Below are 6,433 nucleotides of genomic sequence, written 5' to 3'. Positions count from 1 at the left end.
CGGCAGAGGAAACATAAATTGTGAAGATTTCATGGACATTTATCACTTCCCTAATAGTACTCTTATAATTTCTTACTCCTGTCTTACTTTAATCTCTTAATCCTGTTATCTTTGTAAGCTGAGGATGTACATCACCTCAGGGCCACTATGATAATTGTATCTAACTGTACAAATTGATTGTAAAACATATGTGTCTGAACAATATGAAATCAGTACACCTTGAAAAAGAACAGAATAACAGCGAGTTTTAGGGAACAAGGGAAGACAACCACAAGGTCTGACTGCCTGCAGGGTCGGGCAGAATAGAGTCATATTTTTCTTGTTGCAGAGAGTCTGTAAATGGACGTGCAAGTAGGGAAGATATTGCTGAATTATTTTCCTAGCAAGGAATATTAATAATTAAGACCCTGGGAAAGGAATTCATTCCTTGGGCAAGGTCTATAAATGGCAGCTCTGGGAGTGTCTGTCTTACGTGATTGAGATAAGGACAGAAATATGCCCTGGTCTCTTGCAGTACCCTCAGGCTTATTAGGGTGGGGAAGAAACCCCACCCTGGTAAATTTGAGGTCAGACTGGTTCTCTGCTCTCAAACCCTGTTTTCTGTTGTTTAAGATGTTTATCAACACAATACATGCACAGCTGAACATAGACCTTTATCAGTAGTTTTTGATTTGGCTCTTTGCCTTGTGATTTTTGCTTTGTCCTTTGCCTTATGATCTTTACTGGCTTCAGAAGCATGTGACCTTTGTTCTCTTTTTGCCCTTTGAAGCATGTGATCTTGTAACCTACTCCCTGTTCTTGCATCCCCTCCCCTTTTGAAATCCTCAATAAAAACTTGCTGTTTTTGCAGCTCAGGTGGGCATCACAGACCTACCAATATGTGATGTCACCCCCAGTGGCCCAGCTGTAAAATTCCACTCTTTGTACTCTTTCTCTTTATTTCTCAGATCGGCTGACACTTAGGGAAAATAGAAAGAACCTACGTTGAAATATTGGGGGAGGGTTCCCCCAATAATACTATCTATTTTCATTTATATGATATTCTAGAACAGGAAAAACTGATCTATAGATATTACATCAGCAGTTGCCTGAGGTGGAGAGTGAGGATAATTTACTGCAAAGGGCACAGGGGACATTTTATGGTGATAAAAACATTTCTTCTTTCTTTTATTTTTTAATATTTTGGTTGTAATTGAAACATAATTGGACATGTTTGTGTACATGCATCATGTATAATGATCAAATCAGGGTAGTTAGCATATCCATCACCTCAAACCTTTATGATTTTTTGTGGTTATAACTTTCAAAATCCTCTTCTCTAAATATGCTGATGTATACAATACATTGTTATTAGCTATAATCAGCCTACTGTGGACAAAACATCAAAACCTACTCCTATCTAGTTGTAACTTTGTGCCTGTTGCCTAGCCTCTCCCTATCCTCTCTCCCTTCTCATCACCCCAGCCTCTGGTAACCACAATTCTGCTCTTTACTTCTATGAGATCAACTTTAGAGTAAGGTATTGTAGGATTTGTCTTTGTGTCCTTTACTTAATTCACAAGTTTTAAAAATTTTCAATTATTTCATCATTGTGTATATATACAACATTCTTTTTATCCATCCATTAATGGACACTTAGATTGATTCTCTCTCTTGGCTACTATGAATAGTGCCACAATAAACATAGGGGTGCAGATATCTCTTTGGCATATAGATTTCATTTTCTTTGGTTACATACTCAGTAATGGAATCTATGGATAATAAGGGAGTTCTATTTTAATTGTTTGATGAATTTCCATAATGCTTTCTGTAACGTAATGTACAAATTTACGTTTCCACCAACAGTGTGCTAGCATTGCCCTTCCTTTGCATTCTCACTAACATTTGTTATTTTTTGTCTTTTTAATAAAAGGCACTATAACTGAGATGAAATGATATTTCATTGTGGTTTTAGTTTGCATTTACCTGATAATTAGAGATATTGAGCATTTTATAATGTACCTGCTATCCATTTGTTGATTTTCTTTTGAGAAATATATATTCAGATCCTTTGCCCATTTTTTAATTGGAATTTCTAATTTGTTGGCATATAGTTGTTCATGATGGAAATATTTTGGGATCCTATTAGGGTGGACATATGTTCCTGCATTTATCAAAACTCATGGAACTATACACTTAAAATGTGTACTTTTATTGTATGTAAATTTTACCTCAATAAAATTGATTAAAATTTCCAAAGCAACCCATCAAATGCTGTAGACCATCAGAATGTTGAAGATTTATGGACCTTCCTAGTAGTATATTCGAATTGGTTCTAGGTATCTAGGATAGAAAATTAAATCCTGTGTCATGGGAGAATCTTTCTATGCAAATTACTTCTTCTTATCCACCCTTATATTCTGCCCCTCAATCCAATACTCAATGAACACAATAATTCATTGTATATATTAGCCCATACTTGTAATTCTTTTGGAGAATATGCTATTCCTTTTCAGAGTAGGAACTGTGCTTCCTTGCTTGGACTTTGGTGAGATCTGATTCTAGTTATTGCTTTGTGAGAATAAGGAGAGGTGTGTTGAATGTTGAAAGAAGAAACATGAACTTGCATGGTATTTGCCTCAGGTGAGTTCTTTGGTCTTCAGGCAAGAGAAGGCTGCTGTCCTCCTTAAAAAATGGTTTTGCTTCTCCTGACCAAAGGATTTAATAAAATTTTAGAGTTCAACTTCTTAGATTTGTCTACCCAAATATTCCTATGCCAGTTACCAGGTTTACATTTCTCCTCTATCAAGACTCCTTTAGCATAGGAATCATGTTACAATAGTCCCCTTGGAGGTTCCATCACTTCAAAGTGACAAAAAGTAAATCCTGGATTTCATCTTAAAAACAGGTTGCCCTGTGTCTGCAGAAGAGGTTTCTTGGCACCCTTCTATGGAGGTCTTTATGGCTTTCACAGCTAACTCTGAGTTGATAGTTGACTTATCACAGTCTACTGTTTTCTTGTTTCAATATTTCTAGTGCTGCTAACAGCCTGCTTTATGATTAGCACAACCACCTATTCTGTTCAGTAGCTCACATTACCCCAAGTTTACTTTTCACCTGTATATCATTCCATCCTACCACAGGTAACAGTATGAATTGTATTATCAGCATCCCACTTGTCACCAAAGGTTGGTGAGTGACTCAGGTTCAGAATTTCACCATAGAATTTTAATTTCTAGAGATACTTCTGGTATCCGTTTTCTTAATGTGGGTTCTATCAGCCAATTCACTCCCCTCACCCCCAAAAGAAATAAAAGCAGAGACTGAAACAAAAGCTTATGAGTATGAGGAGGTAGTTTAACTTGGAAGGCGATCACAGAGAATAGATGTAAGTAACTAGGCAGAGTTTAATAGGCAAAGACAAAAAGGCAATATAGGAATGTTGTGGAGTTAATCACCATTATGAAAAACTGGAGTTCAGTCCTGCTGGGATCTTATGAAGACATATGAAATGCTTCTCAGAATTGTGAATCTAAGAATGGACAGGGAAGAGTATTCATACATTGACTTCCATCTCAGATTGGTTGAACATTACCCCGGAGGTAGGTCCCCCATATTATGTAACTGTACATGAGTCATCCTGTAACAGCTCCCATGACAGCTCCATGATTTGGCATTGGAGAAGTCATGGGGAAGCAAGAAAAGATGTGTGTCATGTCTCGGCGGAAATGCCATAAGTGGAAAGTGAGCCAAAGCCCATCTGGAAAAGTTGGTTTCAGTTGTGGCTGGAATCCTTGGTGAGGCCCTAGAGATATGAGATGGGGCACAAGAAGTATCTGATACAGGATTCAAACATAGACTTATTTGACTCTACATTCCAGATATAAGATTATATATAATATCTCCACTGAATCCAACAAAAATTTGACCCTCAGAAATACTGTATCCCCAAATGTCTTCATTAGTTTGGGTGAATTTAAAATCATAATATTTCTAACATCACCAAGTATGTGATAGAGTTTAACAAGGGTTTGCAGACAGAAATGCAGAATATTTTCCAATGACCTTCCTTTAAGCTGCTGTATGGTGAAACTCAGTATAAAACAAGTTTAAAAATAACTGATAATTAGCACACGGTAAGGGTCATACAAATATACTGAGATGGAACTCATGTTTTCTAAGGCTTCTATGAGAACATAATTCTTTCAGAACCTTTCACAGCCAGAATTAATTTATAAGCATGATTCCCTTAGGTTTTAAGTCATGGCCTATGGACGTGAGGAATAATGTGGCAGAACTAATGTTTGTGTTTTGGCAAGAATTTATTTATTTATTTTTTAGAGATGCTAAAAGTGAATCACCCCTTTCAAGCTCAGAGGATGTAATTAATGAGTGCTGAGAAGATGAAAAAACCTTCTCCAGCATTGGAATCAAGTGATGTTGATATGAAGAAACAGGCTTTTACATAGTTGGAAAACTCCAGAACTATAGTCAGACTAAGGTCACCAGATCTCAGTCTAATTTTATTCTGAAAATCTGAAGGATTTAGTTTCAGAAGATGTGGGTTTAAGCTTACACCTCTTATTCAACACATGATATTATGCATCCGTCTATCTTCTTTAGCTGCCAAGATACTCATTCATAATGTGGGGATAATTAAGACAACCCTTCCTTCCTTATAGCGCTGCTGTAAGGGTTAAAGTGTCAGTGTTTATAAAGCCCCGTGCAAATGTTTGCTGTTGTGGTTGTAGTGGTTACTAGATGAAACCCTAGATAAACTGTGGTTTGACTTCCAGACCTTTTTGTCTTCAAGTTCATTGTTTTCTGCTTCCTTCATAATTTTCCTGTCCAGCTGACTTCCAGCTTATCAGAGTTATGCTCTTTCCTCTCACCATACTCCCATTATTACTTGCTCTCCTGTGCAGCTGTCCTTTATAAATGGAGCTGATGAACAAATTTGGGTTAAGATGCAAATAACTGAATGCAATTTTTCAGTGTTAATCTCCCTCCTTCAAGAACAGGGACAAAGAACTTCGAAGGTCAGAACTGAAAGGACTATAAAGGATCAAATAATTCCCCTCTTCCTATAAAGAAGAAAAACTAAGCCCAGAGTTCAAGGAACTTGCCTCAGGTCACAGAACTAGTTAGTAAGAAAGCCATTTTTTGGAGTTATTCTAATTCGCTCTCCAGTGGGATTTTACTTGAAGTAAAATGAAGTAAATTTGGGGAGCATGGTCTGGAGTAAATACTTCCAAAGTTTACTATCTCCCAAAAGCCAAGACACTGGCATAGCACACAGAGGCTTACGACTCTATAAACCCATATGAATTTTCAGTAAATCTTCTTACACAGGGTTTCTCAACCTTGGCAGTACTGACATTTTGATGTGGACAATTCTTTGTTGAAGGGAGCTGTCTTGTGAACTGTGGGATGTCTAGCAGCATCCCTGGTTTTGACCTACTAGATGGCAAGAGTACCTTCACCAGTTTTGATAACCAAATATTGCCAAATGTCCTCTGCAAACATATTGGTCTAGGTGAATCCACTAGTCAAACTACCCAGGTAGGCAGAGCTGGGGCCAACACACAAGGAAATCTGAAATGTTTGGCAGAAAAAGATGATGACCATTTATGGTCCCAGGACCAAGTATGGCAGTGGAGCTATAATTTTTCCTGCTAACTTTTCCCTTGTGAGCTATCCAGAAGTTATCACCAACCAGAATCCTGAAGAAGCTCTGAGTGTATGGAGTGAATCTAATGTGAAAAACAAGTGAATCTGAACAGTGCAAGGGGTGCATCACAGTGGATATATTGGTGTAGCACCCCAATCTCAGGTCCCCTTTACCAGATGGTACCCATCCATCACCTGCTGTGGTTAACTGATAACAATTAAGAGCTGCAAGATATTTGCTCTTAACTAAAATAAGCCAACTGGCCTGGTAGAGAACACTTCCATCCCACCTCCTTTTGGGCAATGTTGGCCAACTGAGGAACACAAGTCCAAAATTCACAGAACTGAAAAGGAAATACACAAATTCCCAATGACTGTGAATAACTGACCCAACAGGCACACACAATATAAGTAGAGATAAACAAAGTCTGAAAATACATAACAAATTTCATTTACATCACTAAATCTCATTTGACCTAATATACTAATCATTATAGAAAGCATTATTTTGAAGTAAACATGAGGTATTTACCAAAATTGGGCCATACACTTGCCCATAACTGAACAATCTCAAAAAACCTCAATAAATGTTAAAAGACTAAAGTCATACAACCTATATTATCTGATCACACTGGAATTAAGCCAGATAAAAAAAGATAATTAAGAAATTCACTTTTAGCCGGGCGCGGTGGCTCAAGCCTGTAATCCCAGGACTTTGGGAGGCCGAGACGGGCGGATCACGAGGTCAGGAGATCGAGACCATCCTGGCTTACATGGTGAAACC

Source organism: Colobus angolensis, unplaced genomic scaffold, assembly GCF_000951035.1.
Source record: "Colobus angolensis palliatus isolate OR3802 unplaced genomic scaffold, Cang.pa_1.0 Scaffold190, whole genome shotgun sequence".
NCBI classification, from domain to species: Eukaryota; Metazoa; Chordata; class Mammalia; order Primates; family Cercopithecidae; genus Colobus; species Colobus angolensis.
The sequence above is the reverse complement of the archived record's forward strand: the minus strand, read 5'-3'. Positions refer to the sequence as shown.